Here is a 20,603-nt window from a genome sequence, read left to right as displayed (position 1 = left end):
TTATGCTGTTCGGCAAACAATAACATTTACCTGAAATAATTTATAATTTAAATTTTTAGGGCTATAAATGTTTGCTGCTTAACGCTGTACAAAATGAGCTTAACTATTTTTACTCAATTACCGGCATATTTATGAGTTCTTAAACATTTTCAATGGAACTGTAGGATGCATTACAAAGATCACTCTGAATTTGTCTTACCACGCTTACAATTAGCATACTTTGCGAAAGTCACAAGACAAGTCGTATTTTCTGCGTAATAAAGCCGCAAATGTAACCTTTTTAAAATAATCGTTTTTTGCCTGCAAGTAATGTTTAATCTTGTCTATTTTTTGTAGTTTGAATTAACACCACCAAGAGAATTTTCGGCATTAATTTGGGTCGAGTGCGCGCTGGCATGTTTTATGAATTAAATTGCGCATGGACCGCAGGCAACCAGAATCCCCGAGGACGCGAGGCAGAAGAAATTTTAATTCCACTTTGTAATATCAAATTACGTGTATCGTCTCGTCGCACAGCTCGCTCTCTCGCCCTGCACAACTCTTTTACATATTTTTCATTTGGCCAACTTTTATTACGCGCCAGAGAGAAAGAGAAACGAGAAAAGAGCTCACCAGGCAGACCCACATTTAATAATTTATCCTTTCATCTGCATAATATAAAAAAAATAAGGCGTGGCTTAGAAGGGTTCTTTACTCTACACATTTAGCACCCAGTTGTTTATAAGCATTTTTTGAGCTGCTATGTTACCATGATAAAGCTATTTGATAAAAATGAATAATTTTGGATAAAATATTTTTTTAAATTGTAATTAAATGATGATTTGAGGGCAGCTAAATGACACAGCTCTTCAATCAATGAATTATGATTCGTAACCCTGCCGTCTCTGGTCTAGGTTCGTTCTCTCCGCATCGCTTGTTCCAAAAGAAGCGTCCACCTTAAAAATTGCTTTTTTACTACTCTAAATTACCCCTTCGGTTTCTCCCCGCGGACTGTTTGCTTATTCATGCGCCACCGTCGTCCTTACTTGGCCAGCCAGAGACGCTCTCTCTGTTATATATTATTTCAGAATATTAATGCGTGCACGGCTAAATTGGCAAATTTGTTTGCGGCCCCACGTCTCAACCCCCTCCGCCGCCCGCATTAATTGCCACCCCTGGGCTGTAGCAACTTCCTTCGCTGGGTGTGCTTGGAATTGCGGTCTCAAGTTGTCTGGAAGCTAGCAAAATTTGAGCTTTAATTTTTAACGATCCAACTATGTTAAATACGCAATTTAAATAATTAAAAAAAAAACTCAAATGTCATGCAAAGTGAAATTAATCTTAAAGAATCTGTCTCTCGAACCGTAGCTTAAGCAATCGTACTCCACCAAGCGGTTAGCTCACTTTATATAGTGCACTTCCAATGCATTATCTGACTAAACAATGTTTGGTGGTTGAGTGCGGGCTGCATGCTTACTTTTGACTCTATTCGGCTCGCTATTTACTAAATTGCACAATTTAAACATGCCCGAATGAAAATAACAAAAAATGTCACCTGTCTCAATTGGGGAAATCGTCTCATCGCAATTTAAAAAGAAAATACAGACAATATATTAAAAAAATATGAACCAAATGATGATTCTCAATTAAAAAAGATGAAAAATGATGATTGTATATTATGTAAATTTTGTGGCGAGTGTTGAGAAAACCATCACATCCTAAAGTGCCGTGCAAGAAAAATTACTGTATGCAAAGCTTCAAAACTCAAAACTATACAAAATTGGAAACTGAAATAATTAATTTTAAAATTGTACGCCTAGTGCATTTAAAATGTCATTCTAAATATAAAAAATATTATACTTTCATCTTCTATTCTTGTTTTTGCTACATACATAATAGACTATTTTTAACCCGCGAGCTTTTAAGCATCAAGTTTTATTATTAAGGATCCATGAAATAAATGAAAATAAAAAGATAATAATTTTTAAATAATTATTTAAAAAATAATCCTTCCTGCCCAAATTTTTTGTCAATTCTTCAAATAACAACAGTCTAAAATTTGATATCTAGATGCAGTTCTGAACGCGATATTTAACTTTATTTTCTCATTGAAAATCGTTGGTAATTTCGGGATACTATTTTCTGTTTCAATTTAGACTTCAAAGTAGACAATATAATTTTTATTAACGCTACTATATGTATTCTTTAATTATCTATTATTTCAAGAGGTGAATTGATGTTCGTAGTAAACTTCGAGAGCCGGTTTAAAATCAACTTTGATGTGAAGCCTGTCCATTTTATACTGATTCTGAGGCTCTTATCTTGTTGCCTCTCAGACCAAAACTTGGCCCTCTTTCGCAAAACATAATCCTCGAGCTGTGTCCAGCACTTGACGCATTTCAGAGTCTGAGAAGGGTGGTTGGCAGGACCAACTTTGGGCCAAAACTCTTGTCATGCGTCGGACCTTTAATCACCGGAATTTCTTAGCCGCACGCAGCAGGCAAAGGCCGAGATTTCGGTCTCGTCTTTCAAGGGATTCGAGTCCCGGCCGCCGAGAGGAAGCCGTGTGCGAGGCAGGGGTTGCAGCGGATTCCGACGTGGGCAAGAAAGAGGGCTCGTCAGCCGCAGAATGTAAGAAAGAACAAAGGTGGGCACGGCCACGGGCCGGCCAAAGATGCTCTCACTTGTAGTGTTTCTGCCGCTGTTGAAACTCAACTCTCTCGCTCGCTCGCTCTCTCTCCGTTGTCGAGGATCAAACTATCTGGGCAAAGAAATTTCTGCGCCGACCTTTGAGCGTGGCGGTGGCGGCAAATATTTGGGGGAACGAAAGCCTCTTTTGAGCGCGGTGCCGACATCAAAGCGTACTTTATTTTTGTCATTTCTGCGTTCGCAGCCAATTCTCAAGAATTTGCACAGCCACAGGCAACAAAAACAACCAAATGCGAGCACATGCCTCACTCACTTCTTGTGTTTGTGCTTGTGGGAAGTCTAACCTCTCCCACGCAAACTCCATACGCATTGCAAATTGTGCGTATCTCCTGCAGCATTTTCCTTAACATGAATGCATTCTAGAAAATAGCGGGAAATTATTGAAAAGCTAACTCGGTATTGTTACAATTTGTATAAATTTATTATTCTTTTTGCTGGTGCAAATGTGGTTTTCAAACTGTCTTAAATAACGTCCAAAGAAAAAAGAATTCCGTGAAATTGGATTAAAACGGATCTGGGTGAAAAATATTTTATAATATGAACGAATACTCATGTGAATGGTAAAAGTGACAGAAGACATTATCTGTGATTGAAATTGTATTTAACCTAATTACAATAAATTTTGAAAAACATTGCAAATACTTCGGTTGGACGGGTTTAATGAATAAAATTTTATAAAATATTAATTAAAAATTATCATCAAAAAGCATTGGCAACAAAGTGTTTCGACTACGCTTGTCTGCAAATGCATCTCCATGCTCATTCCTTGAATTTTTGCTTTTGCTGTGCATATTGAATTTTTATAATTCCGATATATATGCCTTGTAAGATTTATTTTGATCGTAAATTTATTTTAATCGACGTAAAAAATATGGAACGTGGATCACATTAGCCACTCCCGACGGCTATGTATTGAAATTGGAGATATTCAGGTTGAAAACCATCAATTAACTTTTAATTCTCAGTACCTAGTCTCTGACGGTGTGTATAAAAGTTATTTTGCCGTGAAATTGGCTTTTCATTCTGCCATGTTCTCTTTGCGACGAGCCACACGTGACGAATTCCGGGCTCACATGAATTTTAATTAAGCGCTCTTGCCGCCGTCGCTACCACTCCAGCTTCTTCTCTTCTTTTAATGCATTCATAAAGTTTTGATTAAAAGCGCGCTGAGCGGAAAAAGAAAAATTCTCGAGCAATATGTTTATTGCAGCAGCTTGAAGGCAACTTTTTCCTTCTCCGAGATTCTCTCTCTCTCGCTCTCGAGCACATTTTCATTTTCTCTCTGCCCTTTTTTATTTTTGCCGCGAGAGAAAGAAAGAAAGTTGATTGGTATTCTGTTGCTGCTGAAATTAAACCGTCGGCGCAGCGTCTTCTTTCTCCATTCTTTGTGTGTGCGCGCGGCGCTCTTAATGGCCGCTTTTCATGTTCTTTTAATAAACATTTCGCGAGAGCTGGCGAAAGATGAAAAATCGTTATTTTTGCCATCCGCGCGCGCCAACCAGAAACTTTTCTTTTTTTATTCGGGGTAGGCGGAGTTTTGCATTTCTGCCGGGAAAAAAGTGATAAAAACTCTTCTGCTGACGAGCCACGCACCACCAGATGATATTAAAAACACACTGCGAGTCGCATCTGTTCGCATCTCATGGACTTCTTTATTGACAAACGCGCACCAGACGAGAGCAGAACAGCAAAAACGTAAAATTGTACTTTTCTTATTTGGTGTGGAGTTTTTTATGAAACAAAAACAATTTCCAACCTAAAACATTTTTTTTAAACATCGATTTTCTCCTTAAATTTTCTCTTTGTAAAATAATTTTGCATAATTATGAAAAATAGGACTAGAGTTAACTTTGGCAGGAAAGAGGCATTTTGTTCCTCCCTGCAACCCTTGTAATCAAGAAGAATTTACCGAAATTAAAGCAAATTTGTCACCTTTGTCATTTCAATCAAAAAGGAGAGACAAAAACACTGTTTAAGCTATGGGCGGCTATGGGAAAATATCGTCTGTAGCTGAAACATCAATTTTTGCGATTTAATCAAGACGGGCGGGGGAGAAGGGAAGCGGCTTGCATGACTCGAGAGTTGTTTGTTAAATTGAAAATACATTAAAATATCGGCGCGCGGCTTGGGCTGCCGGGCGGATAATCTGTTTTTCTTCCACTAGACTGGCTCTCGCGCGCGTAATTAATGGGTGCGGGTAGGTGGGTGGTGAGGAGCGAGGGGTGCATTTCTCATTAATTCACGTCGCAAAGAAAGGATTCGATCCGAGTGCTTTCCTCCTCTCGTTCTCACTCAGTTGCATCGCAAAATCACAAAATCAGCCACGCCGAGCTCATCATCGGCTCATTTTTCAATATGTCGCACTCATCTCCTCGCCATATCGCACCTAATCGTTAATCTCCTCCCCCGCACACAGCTGATTCCGTCCGACGAATTTCTATTTTATTATACACAGCTATTCCCTTGGAATTATTGAGTGTTAAAATGAGTACTTCTTACAACAGTGTAAAGTATGTATCAAGCGTCAACGCACACATCATATTATGCTATTGTAGCGGTTCCCGCTTATTGGCGTTAACTTAGTTTGTAACCTATAGATGTCGCTATTCTTTGTGATAAGCTTTTCTCATTTACCCTGTATAATCCACCTTCACTGACCGCTCACCTACGCACGCATACGGTCATGTCGCATTTACCTCTCCGGCCGGGAGTATAATGTCGTGCGCATATATGACGCTTGTAATAACTTATAGACCCGAAGATAATACCGGGGTAAGCATTGTATTTAACTGTGATAATAATTATTGTTATTCTCGACTCGCATCAATATGCGAGTCGAGAATAACAATAATTATTATCACAGTTAAATACAATGCTTACCCCGGTATTATCTTCGGGTCTATAAGTTATTACAAGCGTCATATATGCGCACGACATTATACTCCCGGCCGGAGAGGTAAATGCGACATGACCGTATGCGTGCGTAGGTGAGCGGTCAGTGAAGGTGGATTATACAGGGTAAATGAGAAAAGCTTATCACAAAGAATAGCGACATCTATAGGTTACAAACTAAGTTAACGCCAATAAGCGGGAACCGCTACAGTGCCCCCCCTTTGAGGCTGGAAGCCGGAAAGAAACAAATTGCGTTTTACAAAATAAATCTTGAGGAATGAATGCTTTTCGGACAGTACAGTCATAAAGAGTTGGTTGAAATGCAAACCGAGATTGTCTCACTTCTGCTGTAATGCTAGCAGAGGGCTGTGAGTGTTCGCGGATGCGTTTGTCGATGATGGTCCTAGCCGGCGGTTGCGCGGCGCGGATGAATCAAAGACGAAGGAACGTTCGGGCACGGCGCGGCGTTGACTCGACTGAGTCCAAAACGATACCAAATCGGTAAGGAAGGGACTGGGGGGCTCGAGGCGGCCGCTCGCAACAGTCCTCGGCTTCCCCGGCGTGCAGCGGCGAAACGTTATGCGACGACAGAGTGACAATGACTCTAGGTCGTGAGGGGCTCTAGCGCAGTAGCATGTCAGGGCGACGTGACCCTAAGACATCAGTAGCGCGAGCAGTGAAGGCGAAAGATTCGACTCATAGACCGATTAGCAAAATTTGAAAAGCGTATGTTGAGCACTCAAGGAATTACTTAGCTTCACAAAGGGATTAAAATTACAAACTTGTGGGCAAGAATGCGCGTTAACAATTTAAACAAATTCACGGCGAGTTAAGAATTACTGGAATCTATCACTGGCTATGAAATGTTCGTTGCGAATGAAATTTGGGAAATGTCACTGGCTCGAAATATAAATTTTACCACATAAAAATTCATTCAGAGAATTGTAGAAATATCTGAAGTTGTTGGGCTGCGTTGGAAGGTGGATTCGGAATTTCAGGGCGTGAGGAATGTCATCTTCTCATCTCAAATTTCCTGAATTTCCGCGTCTATGGGCAAATTTCCGTGCGTCACCGTCGGGGTCACCAAATGTGGGTTACTCGGTTCGAGCCAAAAGGAAATGCATCTGGTTCCTTTGTAGACGTAGATTTAATCCATAATTAAGACTGTAAATATTACATAATAAATATTCACAATAAAATCTCAAAGGAAAGTCAATATATAAACAATTAATTAACGCATCAATATGCGAGTCGAGAATAACAATAATTATTATCACAGTTAAATACAATGCTTACCCCGGTATTATCTTCGGGTCTATAAGTTATTACAAGCGTCATATATGCGCACGACATTATACTCCCGGCCGGAGAGGTAAATGCGACATGACCGTATGCGTGCGTAGGTGAGCGGTCAGTGAAGGTGGATTATACAGGGTAAATGAGAAAAGCTTATCACAAAGAATAGCGACATCTATAGGTTACAAACTAAGTTAACGCCAATAAGCGGGAACCGCTACACTATGCAAGCATCGTGACACTTTGAGAATTATTATTTTAACAATTTATTTTATTTACTTCTTCTATATATTGAGGGGTTTAACTTGAGATGATCAAACTTTATGGATAGATTCGAGCTAAATAAATAGGTTTATTATTTTTTAATATTTAGTTTAAAACAAAGAGTAAAAAATTTGTGTTGCATGTTATATTGATTAATTTAAGGTAATTTTATGTAGAACATTAAAAATGTTTCATTTATAATAAAAAATTTATAATAACTCATGGTTTTAAACATGAAAGTACTTATATCTTAGTACCAAATTGTTCTAGTTATACTTTTTAGTTTAACAAATTAAGACACCTCAAAAACATTTTAGGGTCACGGTGCACCTCTTGTCTGGGCCCGTTGTTTTCCGCGTCAAATCGAATCAGGCCAATCGAGACGGCCCGACGCATTCCGCCAGTAATTATACCACTCTGATTAATATGCAAATGAGCAGCTTTGCTTTTCTCGCTGCACTCTGTTTGTGCGAGTGCCACGAAGTCTCTCTCTCTCTCTCTCTCTCTCTCTCTCTCTCTCTCTCTCTCTCTCTCTCTCTCTCTCTCTCTCTCTCTCTCTCTCTCTCTCTCTCTCTCTCTCTCTCTCTCTCGCTGTTGCGGCGGCGGCATGCATAAATCGAGTGCCCTTTGCATTTTCCTCCGCCACTCACTCCCTTTGATGAGAGCGCGCGTGCTGCCTCATTTTTGTTGTCATTTGCCATCACTGCTTCCGCTGATTTTACTTTCAAATGCAACTAATTTCCAATTTGAATGGTAATATTAATAATTGCAATTTCCACTCGCTCAAATGATTGCCATCTTCCAAAACTAGAGGAATAATTATTGACATTCAAATATCGAAATTTTTTATTTGAGCTATTCAATTTCAAATATATTAATTCTAACCTTACGATCTGGTGAAGGAGTGATAAAAAATATTATTCTCTAGCTTAGGTGTTGATTACAATATGATTTTTTTGCAACTTTGAGCAATTCAAACCATCGCGAAGAGCATCAAAACGTTTTCCAACATACAAATTAAAAGAGTGTCGAAAACACGTGTCCCGCTATGGAACACACACCGCAGTTGAGAAACTGTTGCTGCGTAGAAACTTGGTTATTCATAACGTCTGCAACTTAATAAACTGAAATTGTTCCGGCGCGGCGTTTTTACCGAGCAAATTTCGCAGCGAGGAGAAGGTCGAGGCTGCATTAAACGTCGTTTTAATGACAAAATCACATTTTGCGCGAGAAAACGAAAAGCTTTCACTGGCGGAGGCGGTGGCAGCGGCGACGAGAGCAGGAAAAGCCAAATTGGCCGCGAAACGCATTAAAAAGCGCACTCCACAAAAAGCCGCGCCGCCGGCGGAATTTCATCGCATTATTATTCGACGCGGAAAAAGTTGGATCGAATCCTTTCAATATGTCAGAGAGTGGAAAGTTCTCGTAATGCTAATGCAATTTGCAGCAAAAAATAAAAGTTGGGAAGGAAGAAAGCAGCACGAGAGCGGAAGAGCGACGATAATATTATATTCGGCGCATTTTCAATCATCGCGCGCGCTGCGAAAATCATCTATCACGGCGCGAGAGCAACAACAACAGGCGCCAGAATGATGGATGTAATGCAAATGAGAGGAACGAGAATCAAATATTTGTCCCGAAGAGCAGGAAGCGGCAGGTACTGCCCTGGAACGCGAAAACGGAGCCTGCCTCTCCTCGCACGATGAGTGATGTTCGCACGGGGGTGTGTCAGCACCATAATAATATTATTATTCATGCACACTCACTCAATTGATGAAATCCTCACGGTTTTAGTCAACGTCCAAAAGAGAGCGAGAAAGAGAGACCGGATTTTCAACAGTCAACGAAAGAACTCCAACTAAAAAAGTTTTCTTCAATTCGTCATTTATGAATTGGTTGAGGGGAGATGGGTTGAGAAAAAAGCTCCAAAATTGGTTCATGACTTCTCATACTATATACAAGCTTTTAATTACTTTTTGGTGTCAAGCCTTATAGAAGACTTGCCTCAAATTATTATGACACTCAAGTAAAAATTTCTAACAAGGTTAAACAGATTTGAAAAAATATTTTCCCGTTAAACCACCACATATAAATGCTTGTAGATTTAAACTTAAATATACATATTATAATTTACGCTAATTAACCTTAAGTGGTGACATCTTAACTATAACTTCAATGTTTGTTAATATTTCTTAAAGAAAAATCAAAGTTGAAACAAAAGCAAATAATGTCTAAGATCAACCTAAATTTCATAAATTCGCCCATTTTTTATTGCTCGACTGCTGAATTCCGTAAAAAATATGCGGACATGCGGACCAGTTAAAAGTTAGTGGAACTGAAAATCCAGTCCCTTCTATGCGTTAATTCTCGAAGCATGACGGTACAAAAATTCAGAGCAATTCGAGAAGCAGCCAGCAGCAATTCACTCAATCTTCATTCTGCCGCAGCTTTTTTATTTCACTCGCTCTCTGCTTTTCCCATTATGTTTTCGTTTTCCTCCCCGCTCGCCGGGTCCGTTCGTTCGTGCGCTCGCTGCTGGCTTTCTTTTTTAGTTTTTCCGCCCGTGTTATTCGAGACCATCATTTATTTTATTCGGCGAAAACGCCGAGTCACTCGGCTCGCAAAAGTTGCGCCGGAGCCGGCTGCTGGGGCGGACCTTTCTCTGCAGCCGCAGTCACTTTGTCAGGAACTTTTGCATCCACACCCAGCTTTGTTTCGTTCGCCGCCCCGCGTCGACGCGGCCGAGATGGAAAAAGAAACACGCGACTGCCAGGAAAGCTGCGGAAATTTCACACATTCACCTAAGAAACACTTCAAATTAAGGAAAAATCTCACGTTCGTGTGAAAATTATAAAAGCAGAACTGACAAAATTTGATATCTTAAAATAATTAAATATGAGTTATAATTTCCATATTTTCTTTGCATTATTCAGGTGGCATGTTTTTAATTATTAAAGTGATGTATGTATATTTTTAAATATCTATGAATGTTATAGATCAAGCTGAGTATTAGCACACTTTGGTATAGTCGTATCATGCTTAAATTGAGGAAGTTTCTTGCAGGATAATTACGACGAAAACTGATCTCGGTAAAATGCTTCTCGTAAAACCTTTAATCGTTCAAAAAAGGTAATCAATCAAAAACTGAATTATTAGTTAAGAATTTAGGTTACAGCTGCAAATGCAGTAGCTTCGATTAAAAATAATTTGAATGTTTCGTTTTTAATATCACTAATAGAAACTTAATGAGAAGTGAATGATCTCACTGCTAGGGACATTTTTTAATCTATCCTTTTAGCTGGGAGATCAAGGGTGGTAAGGATTAGCGGAAGACCTGAATTGCTATTGGTGTATTGATTAAGCAAGAATAAACAATTATATAAATTTGTGATACTAAAGCACTTCACATTGAAAATTTATTGCTCCATATTTGACAAAGCCCTGCTAGTTTTAATAGATCAATCACAAGTAATGCGGCAGTGTTAAATCGAGCAAAAAATGAAAAAAGGTTGACTACTCTTCTCACTTCTGATTGTGATGTCAGCGAATTTTCCAAAACTTAGTTTTAAGTGTGTCGCGCGTTGTCATCGGATTGCGCGATAAATACGTTTGGAGACAAAGCGTTGTGCAGTGTCATTGTGCAATGTCATGCAGCGGATAAGCAAAGCGCAGAGAACGCGGCGGCGAACGGCCAAAAAAGGCCGGAGAACGAGCAATTCGCCATTGTTGCAACGATTGCGCGGGAGGAGGCATTGTGCGTGTGTGTATTACACGTGGAATAAAACACATTATGTCGCGCCGCGCGATATTTAATTAATAAAGCCATTAATCAATTATTCTGGAGAGCATGTCACTCAAAAAGCTCTCTCACACGCGGCCCTGAAAAGCCACAAACTTTTGTGCCCCTGATTAGCAAACCTCGTTGGCTGGCACGCCGATTATTTCTACTCGCCGCATTGTAACATAGCCATTGTCAGCCATTAATTTCTGTGAATTGCTACTATCCGTGTTTACCAGAGCAAAAAGGCTGATAGTTTTGAGAGTGTTTAGACCAGAAATGCAAAAAAAGGTTTATAGGGGAAAGTTTTCCTCAAATTTCGGAAATTTCGTTATTTTTTGTTAAATGTTTTTTTATTATTGAAAATATACGCACATAAGTTTAAATCAGTAATTGAGTGCATATTAAATCCCCAGATTGATCGTCACAATTAATGCTCTCAAAAAGAAATTCCGCGGAGTATTGCTGCAAATATTATGTTTTGCAGAAAATGACAAGAAAGACCTCTATATTATTTAACCTTGGGCAAACCATAATTTTTAAGATCTAATTTTTTTAGTTTCAAATTGAACTGAAATTATTAAAAAATGTTGGTACCCAGTGCCACTTACCTTGATTGATCTGGAGAAACTTTTTCTAACTAATATTGAACCTCGAATTATATGTCACTGAACTGTACGCTCACCTTCTCTTGTTCTCGCAACCAAAGACAATGATGCGTATTGTAGGTAACTTTCCCTCCACAAAAATATAATAAAAACTCAATTCAAAATTTGACATGGTACCTTCCAGTCACTTAGAGATATGAGAGACATTTCAAAAATATGTGCCACTTTAACTTGCACACGTAACAAAAAATAAATCATGTTATTTCCTTTTTTTCTGAACTAAACTTTTCAAGAAAAAAAACCTCAAAAGATTCCCTCCTTGTTTTAAATTGCAGTTTCTGATTCTAGAAGCACTGTGATTCAACTTCACCACCGAGAAATATTCATTGCTTCTCCGACCTAGATGTGTCAAGACAGAATAGCTTTCATATCTCTGGAGGAGTCTTGTGCAAGCTGAGCAAGTTCTCAAGTTGGAAGTGATCATCGATCTCGTTGAACAAACCAAGTACACAGTAAAGCTTCTCAAAAAGTTATGTTTAGATAAAACTTCCTGATTTCAAATTCCTTTTCGTTAGATATTTATCCTTTCTGAAAAAAGAACATTTTAAAATCATTAACTGGGAAATCATCTGTGATTAGATAAGAAAACGAAGTTTTTAAAAATCAGAAGAATTATATAATCTACAAGTATGCCTGGTAAAATGTCAAAGCAGCAAAATATTTATTGATCTTGAAAATAGAAGGGAGTAAATACTATAAAAATAGCCAACGGCATGTACATATTTTGGATGAGTAAAACGTAAACTTGTAGTTTCCTATTGTAGATTGGGAATCTTGAGTGAGAGCGACATTGACTTGGACGTTATACATCATTGGAGGGAGAAAAGTGGCAGCTAGTCCAGATACTACTCGCACTCCCTGTTGCGTTCGTTTCAATCCAAAAAAGCTCTCTCGGGACCGATTGCGAACAATCATTTTTCCTTTTCTCCGGCTTTTCTGCCCGTTTTATCTGTGCAGACGGCTATTCCTCTTTGGACCGACTCGGAATGAATAATGCGAATTTTATTGAAATGAACTTGGCGGGGAAAACGAGATCGAATCCCCTGGGCGCACTGATGCACTTTTTTACTCTCCGCGTTTTCTATCAGCCGAATCTTAAACGCCGCATAAAAACCTTTCGCTGCGGTCCGCCGGGCTATTTTTACAGCCCATAAAAGCGCAATTGAAATACTGCGCGTTCATAAATTGACTCATTCCGTGTATGCTTTTCCTCCAAGAACAAGAAGATGACGGGAAAAGTGGCTGCTGCTTGTCGCGTCTGCCACACTTTAGAAAATTTATTCCGGCTGCATAAAAAGATGAGTTTTTTGCTGCGCTTCGGCTCTCTAATTTCTTATTCGCCGTTAAAAAGCTGACAAGAAAATGATTTGACTTTAAAATGCGCAGCTGAGTGAGCGAGTGTGTGTGTGTGTGTCGCAAAATGTGATTATGCTGAGTGAGCGAGTGGGTGAAGCCAAAAGTTCAAACGCAAAGCCCGTCGACAATGGCGCCGGCAGAAGGATGAGTCTTTTGTGTGTGTGTAATAATATAATACTGGCGGCTGAATCGGGTGGTCGGTCGGTCGGATGGCTGCCAATATCACGCAGCAGCCGGCAGTATCATCAATTTGCAATAGAGAGCCAGAGAGAGATTATCTCGACATCTGCATCGTAATAGCGCGCGCGGCACACCAAATTATAATATGTTACAGTGTGCCAGCAACTTGCTCTGTCTCGTGCATTTTGCGCCACCAAACCGCTCCCTTTTCCCTTGGAATAATTTTGTCAACGTGCAACCCGATTATCCTTATTGCTTCCGGCGCCTGGCAATGAGAAACGTTTCAAGCTTGTTTCATGTACTCGGTCCAAATTCGCTGGGTTTATCGTAGAATGGACCTGCGTGCACTTCGATCTAAAAGGGATACACTTTTGCTGGCTCTTTCTTGATGGAAATTAGAACTGTTTATTAACAGAGTACACTGCATCAGTAAGTGTGAATAAAGGAAGGAATTTTCATTCCAAATCACTTGGAATCATTTAGTTTTATTTTATTTCTAACAATTTAATATTTTCTAAATAGCTAATTAATTAAATAACTTCAAATTTTACAAATAAACCAATTTCAATCAAGCATTAAATTAAAATGTAAAAATTTTAACTGCTCCAACAGAAACAAAAATTAAAGATCATGCATGGAAATAGTTATACAACGGCCAAATCGATAGCAAAATAAAACATTTTAATGACGAGATCATTTGAAAGTAAGGATTTGAAAAAAAATGTAAGTTTCGTTTGTTTTTAAAACTGGCTCTTTTATACATTGAAACCCTTGTTTGGATAATACATAAAAATGATATTTTCTCAAAAACTTAACCTTGTTTTCGAAATTACCTTTCTCTTTTAAGTTCTAGATCTTCTTACATTTTGAGCGCCTGAATGGTCCGCAACCGAATGGAAGGAAACGCATTCATGTCGGGCCAGTTGCCTACATTTCAAGTGAATTGTGAGTTAGAGCCACCGATGACGATTTGGATGTGTGGCTCTTCTTCCCATCAAATTTTCCTCATAGTGATTTTCGAGCGGTAATGGAGTTGGCTCACGTGGAGTCGGTTTGTGTCTCTGACACATTCCGAGGAAAGGGTACCTTACTACGCTCACGATACGAAATTAGAGAGTGTGTGCAAGCCTTTTAAGAGCCATTTCATATGTCGTTCAGATGCTCGCTTTGATCTCGCTGATTGAAATTTGCTCTCCCACTTCTCTCTCGCAATGTGACAATCGAATATTCCGCGAGTGAGTGCGTGAGTGAGAGTTACTGCTGATGAAAATCTTGCCAGCTGAGACAATAACTGATAAAATTATTTTGTGAATATGGAACATATATTTTAATAATATGAAATGAATTTGATAGGTTAGCAGCTTCGTTCTCTGATAACTTCGTTTTCAGATAACTCAATTCAGATTTATTTCTTTATACTAGTGAATGGCTCTTATTTGAAATTATGTAATAAAAAGGTGAATAAGACAGTAAAAATAACCTATTTTAATTTAATAAAATTAGTTAAAAACATTTAAAATGATTTTTTTCGTGTACTAAAAACATGCAAGTAATTAATGTAAATTTATCTAAGAAATTTATTTAGTGTTAAGTTATGTAATAATTAATTATTAGAGTTTAATTGGAGTTTACATAGTTTATAAATCTCTATTACCCCATCATGAAATGTTTTTTTTTTAATTATTCATAGTTCTTCAAATGACACATAACATGGAAATTTAGTGTATTAAAAAGGGAAAAAGGCAAATCACAAGGTAAAAATCTTAAGTTCGGTATCCGGCTGATAAAGATGGATGTACAAAATGCACTTAATATAGCGCCGGGCAGACCAATAAATTAGTCTGGCAAGTTGGCGAAGAAGAAAGCGGCGATGTGCTCTCGGTGCTGGAAAAGTACGTCGGAATGTAAAAAATCTGCGCTAATTAAAAAGAGGGAAAAAGTATTCGCGTCGGGGGCGAGTTTATTAAAAAGATAGACAGAGCGCAAGTGAGGAATTTTCGGCCGCCGGCGCGAAAAACGCTCTCTGCTCTGGGTTAATTAATCAATCGATATTTTTGGCTGTGTGCCTCTGCCGCCATAATTCGCTCTCGGTACATTAATTAAAACGCATTGTTGGCGCAAACGGAACAATCGCGCGCCTACCAAAGGAACCGGCCAACACAAAAGATGTGCGTTAATTACCATCAGATTGTTTTGGTCGCGCCGTTCCGGATCAATCCGTCTTCTCAGAAGCCGCTTGCCAAACCGCTTACGAACCAGTCTTACACTTGGAACAAATTAAAGCTCTTTTATTATAATCATTTTAGTTAAAATTTTAACATTATACGTGTTTTCCGATTTAATTTCATTCAATTTTAATAAATTAGGCAATAATTAACTCTTTTAGTAAAATTATCATATTATTTCTCACTCTTTGAAAATAGCGAAAAAACTAATTAAAAAAGCATGGAATTTTTGTAAGAAACAATTTTTATCACAGGGAGACTTGAATTGCGGGGTTGAAAATTTTTGCTGTTTGTCTCTCTTTCCCTCTTTTCTTTCAGGCTCAGAGATGAGAGCAGGCGAACGTTTTCAACGATCACTGCTTCAAAATTCTCTACAGTTAATACTGTGCTATGAATTTTGTTTACGAAGTAAAGTACTGTGCTGATGAGGTCAGTGGGGCCGAAAATTCTGCTGTACAGTCATATTTTGCTTACCATTTTTCTATATTTTAGACTTCCATTTGTTAGCCTATGGGAGGTGCTATTGTAATACCATTTTACTATATTAACGCAACGTGGTTTTATTCATATTCTGCTTGTCTTCCGAAAGCATTTTAAATCTTAGATTTAAATTTAATTAACAAAAAATGCATCCGAGGAAAGGAAAAGTTCAAGAAAATTGCTCTCCTATAAGTTTTTCTGTATATCATGGTTTTTTTTAAACTGCACAAAAACCTACTGTTTGGATACTATAATTGTAAATAATGAAAAACGGCCTCAAGAGATTGAAAAAGTGTCAGAAGTGAAGTGTTTTCGGTGGACTTGTGTGTTTTTCGTCATTAAAAACGTTGCAACATCAAAGCAATTAAAAGTACAGAGGGAGAGTGAGAAGACAGGGTTCGGGGGCGAAGGGGTTGGGAAAAGGCGGCAATTAAGCGGCGGGCGCGAGATTTTCTCTCTGCACACGGCCAACTCATTAACAATTACTGCATTAATGAAGCTCGGCTACAACTTTTTTATGGTGTGTTTGCTCATTTGCCGGCCGACGGGAAAGCCGGTGATAATTAATAAATAAAGCACACGGTGCGCTGCTGAAAATTTTCTGCTCGGAAATTATAAACTCTGTCTATCTCTCTGCGTTTTTATTTCCGCCGCCTGCTCAGCCAACTTTTTACGGCTTTCTTTTTACGCTTGTTAATTCAATTTGCACCAGAGATTTACTCCCAAGCATTATGAAATTCGTTTCAAAGCGGTGGCTTCCGCTAATATTCTTTTGCAAAAGTTGCTAACTTTGGTTGCGAATTTACATAGATTGATTACGATTAATTTTTATGTTAATAACGGTTTAGTTTCAATGTGCATTTTAAAATGAAACTATTTATTAAACAAGACTCAATGATGGTTTGGTTGAAATCGTCAAGTGCAGTTTTACATTTTTTATTAGAGAAAATTTAAAGAATACCTATTTTGACACGAGGCTTTCAGTGAAATTGAAACCAATTTAATACAACCAGAGATAGAACTTGCAGGATTTTGCTAATTTGTAATTTTAGTCTTTACGGGAAATTTGTCTTGGGGTATTTTTAAATTAATCTAGATATGCTCTTCAAAATTTTAATAATTGAATTGACATACTATATTTTTTTTCATTATTTGTTATTATTTATTCTCCAGTCAAGATACTTTCATTTGTGTGGAGTAAAAAATGCTAAAAATAAAAAAAGTTGTTTTATGAGTTTCAAAATTATTCTTAAATTTCAAATCAAGGCAGCAAAATCAATCGCTGATTTGTTGGGCAGTAATAAAGGAGCGAATTCTGAATGGATTGGGAGAAAATTCCAATCACGGATACGACGGACGCGATTGGAGAAGTCTTCGTGTGTGTGTTCGTCTGGCGAGACCATCGTCGAGAAAAATCATTATCCGTCAAGGTTATGAGAATCGAGTCAGACACATGCTGATTATTAGACGCACGAAAAGAATGAGCATCGCTACTGCGCCCGATTGGTTTGCTCCGCGCGCCGCCAGCATATCATTATTTCGGCGGCCATCACCAATTACACAACAAACGATCGCCTCGTGTGAGTGTGTACGTGATGAAAATTTCTGATTCCAATAATAATAACCACACGCGCACGAAATGAAATTGAAGAGGGCCGGCCGGCCTTCCTCCGCGCCGACTCTCTCATTCCCAATGTAATTTCGGCGTGCGTGGCAAAAAAGCCGATTGGTCGGAATCAACAGAACGAATTCGACACAATAAAATAATCTAGAGGGCCGCGCCGCTTTCGGTAATTTGTCTTCTGCTGGAATGCTTTTGTGCTTTGTTCTCCTGCGGCGGCCTATCAAAGAGGTTGTTTCTCCAACTGACTCACTGGCCCAATCACAATCCGACCGACACAGAAAGAGAAAATTAATTATCTTTATCACGCGAGATGATAGGCCAAAGGATTTATAGTTTGCACTCAATTGGAATGAAAAAAATTGATATGCAACGATTTACAAAACAAGGGAAGTCTGCTCAAAACATTTAGTTTTAAATTGTCACATTTCTCATTTATTTAAAATTTAAATTTTCACATGATTTTTTTCTACACTCTCATTAAGACTAAGAGAATGCTGTGAGTCTTAAACCATAAACCCCATGAAATTTCGGTATGGAAGCCAATGATACATTTAAAATACATATTTAAATTCGGCCATTTTGGGGAAGGTCTCACAATTGTTAATTAATGCCGCTAAAAAATATCATCGTTAACGTGCAGTTTTCAAAAATAAATTCGTTAAACGTTAAAAACAAGTTACAATATAAACTTTATGTTGATTTTGTTAATATACTGCACATCTCTCTCTCTCTCTCTCTCTCTCTCTCTCTCTCTCTCTCTCAATTCACAGAAAAAGGATTAAATGATCTCAAATCACAGCGGAGGTGCCCAAAAGTTGAAAATAGATGGCAGTGCCATCCGTTGGCGGCTCCGTAAACTGTATGGAATTTTCGCCAAGTATCCAATTTTTTATCTTTTATTTTTTATTTTAAATGCCTCCTGTTTCGGCCTAATTGGTAACCACACCAAATATATAGTGCTAGCTTAGCCAATCAAATCGGATTCCATCGTGGAGGAATGCAAGCCGTCACAAGCAGAGAGACGGAATCAGGGAGCCATTTGCGGCTAATTCAGCAATTAGCGTGGACATTTACAGTGATCGGCAATTCCCTTTGAAGTGTGCGAGTGCATTTGTCGCACACACGCTTAGTTTGCCGCTGGCTAATTCGGCTTGACCGACGCACGCAGATCAAAACACACACACACACACGAACATTCCGATTATTGGCGCGCACAGAGTGGTTAGCTGGGCTCGTCAATTCCGGCCGGCCGCAAATGGACAGTTAAATTGGCCAGAAAACTCGCGAGCGCTGCCTCTGATGCCTCTTCTCCCTTTCACACTCGCGTAGGGGACGTAATCGCAATGCAAATTGGCGAAATTGGACATCACTCGCACTTGTTGCCCCAACCATTATCGAGTGGGAAATTGAATTAAGTGTATCCTTGATTAATGTTACTATATGCCTGATTTCTCTTAAAAACTTGACATTTTTTTTAAAAAATTGGGATTTTCAAATAATTTATTTCCCACATATGATCAAACATATAGTCTAAATATCTTGATTTTATCCAAAATAAGAAAAAACTTTTTTAAAAATACAACTCAATAGGAACAAAACATATCGAGTGGGAAATTTGCAAAAGTATTTTATTACAAAGAAATTTCTTGCTATACATACTGACAAAATTTACAGAAAAGAGAAATATAAATTATCAATTTTATGTTATTTTCAATTTATAGAGATTTTGCAAGATACAGAAAGCCCAATATACCTTTTAATCAGTGGTCGATGGATTTTGATGATTTTTTTGCGTTAACTTTGCCCTAATTGACCGACAAACTAATTGACCGTGAGAAAACTCCGACTTTCCAATTTTTGCGGGTTTTGCGGGCGTTCAAAGGTCAAAATCTGGGAATTTTGAGTACTTCATAACTTTGCTCAGGGTAGTCCTAGAACTAAAATTAAAAAACCCGTAAACTCGTCTCAACAAGGCAAACAACTTTTATACTGACCTCAAAGTGGTAGGTCAAAGGTTAAGGTCATATAAATGATTTGTTTTAATTTTAAACTCAATTTTGAAAATGAATATATTGAAATTTTTTATTGTTTTCATAGTCATTTTGTAGAGCACAAGAAATTAAGTTAAAAACGTATAAATTTGGAATGGCGTTTCCCTCATTTTTTTTTTAATAAAAAATGAAACTTCGAAACCCCTTGTTTTTCGAGGTTGGTAAAAAACGATGATTGACTAAATCTCGACTTCTAATCATCCGAATTTCAAAAACCGAATACCGTTAGACTCCTCTCGATGTCCCTAAGTGCACTAAAGGGGTACGAGACATACCAACCCCCAACCCCCTTTGAACCCCCTCAATAACGTGAAATTTAGAGTTTTTCGTCCGTTTCAACACCTTAGCATGACGTTAACGTGTGATTGTCTTCTTCAAACCAATTCAATTACTTAGTTCACTTCAAGACGAGTCAAACGGAACTTATTTTTTGTAAATAGGACCACCACAACCTGAGATTCGGGTGCACAAAGTTTTTTTTATCGAGACTGATGCAATAAAATGCTTGATGAGCACCACATGTCGAATCAAGCGCTATGTAATTTTATTTTTAATTCATGTCAAATATATGCTTGCTTGATGTTTTTGACGTTTCTGATAGCTGTGTGTTCCAAAACATAATATTAAGACTAAACAGAAAAAAACAAAGCTCTTTTGCCGGGAAGAGTGTTTGATTAGATGGGGAATAACGCAAAAAAACTTTTGACATGGTACCCATGCACATTTCACATAATAATACATCACAAGCGCAAGCATGCACGGTTGGAAGTGCAGCGCATTGTTTCTCATAACGAGGTTTACGTGTTGTTGCTCCCTATCACGTCCAGTCCACAATGGCTCAGTTGGCGTTGCAGCAAATTGAATGCACAAGAAGGAAAACGACGCGCATTACACGAAACCGTGATTATCGCCATTATTGTGTGCGTTTGCCATTATCCTCGGCTCGCTATTATAATACGGCGGCCAGTCGAAGTTATCTCGCGGCGAATTCAGCCTTACCCACTCATCGACGAACAATTTAACGCTCATTTTCTCGATTGCCGCCGCCATTCGTCGCACAACTCGTCAGCCTAGCAGACGCGGAAATTTATGCAGATTGAA

The 20,603-nt window shown here is 38.5% G+C and overlaps 1 protein-coding gene across 1 annotated transcript in view; it reads right to left on the bottom strand.

Moving 5' to 3' along the window:
- The window catches only part of jhamt (juvenile hormone acid methyltransferase), a 32,067-nt gene extending 23,100 nt beyond the window's left edge, over window positions 1-8,967 (bottom strand). Inside the window, exon 1 of the mRNA XM_065486895.1 lies at window positions 8,907-8,967. The gene's annotated coding sequence lies outside the window, so the exon portion shown is untranslated. The remainder of the gene's footprint in view (window positions 1-8,906) is intronic.
- Between the last annotated feature and the right edge of the window lie 11,636 nt (window positions 8,968-20,603).

The sequence above is a fragment of the Cloeon dipterum genome, chromosome 3, assembly GCF_949628265.1.
Source record: "Cloeon dipterum chromosome 3, ieCloDipt1.1, whole genome shotgun sequence".
Lineage (NCBI taxonomy): Eukaryota > Metazoa > Arthropoda > Insecta > Ephemeroptera > Baetidae > Cloeon > Cloeon dipterum.
Note: the sequence above shows the minus strand (reverse complement) of the source record. Positions and strands in the feature narration are given on the sequence as shown.